Raw genomic sequence first — 556 nt, forward strand, 5'->3', positions numbered from 1 at the left:
CACACACATATTTATTGTGCGCATATCTAGAAAACGTGCATCTATGTATGTATGTATCTATCTATCTATGTGTATATACTCTCGAATGACCACTCACTTTTCTTCATTATATACAATTGTTACTTTCAATCTGAATGCTTTTACATATTTATGAGTTTTTGGTTAAAATACCAGATAGGGAAAACACTTTATATTATTGTTATTGGAATAATAATAATAATAATAATAATTATTATTATTATTATAATTATAAAGAAAAAGAATCAAGGCAGCGAGCTGGCAGAATCGTTAGCTCGCTGGACGAAATCTTAGCGATATTTCGCCCGTCGCTATGTGAGTTCAAATTCCGATGAGATCGACTTTGCCTTCAAATCCTTTCGGAGTCGATAAATTAAGTACCATTAAAATACTGGGGTCGATGTAATCGACTATCCCCCTGCACCAAATTTTAGGCCTTGTGCTTACAGTAGAAAGGATTATTATTGATTATCATAAATCAAGGCGGCGAGCTGGTAGAATCGTTACCATGCCGGACGAAATGTTTAGGGGTATTTCG

General features: G+C 34.4%; 1 protein-coding gene across 10 annotated transcripts in view; it reads right to left on the reverse strand.

Moving 5' to 3' along the window:
• The window catches only part of LOC106874941 (transcription factor Sp9), a 404501-nt gene that overhangs the window by 31601 nt on the left and 372344 nt on the right, over nucleotides 1–556 (reverse strand). The gene's annotated exons all lie outside the window — the stretch shown is intronic.

Source organism: Octopus bimaculoides, chromosome 2, assembly GCF_001194135.2.
Source record: "Octopus bimaculoides isolate UCB-OBI-ISO-001 chromosome 2, ASM119413v2, whole genome shotgun sequence".
Lineage (NCBI taxonomy): Eukaryota > Metazoa > Mollusca > Cephalopoda > Octopoda > Octopodidae > Octopus > Octopus bimaculoides.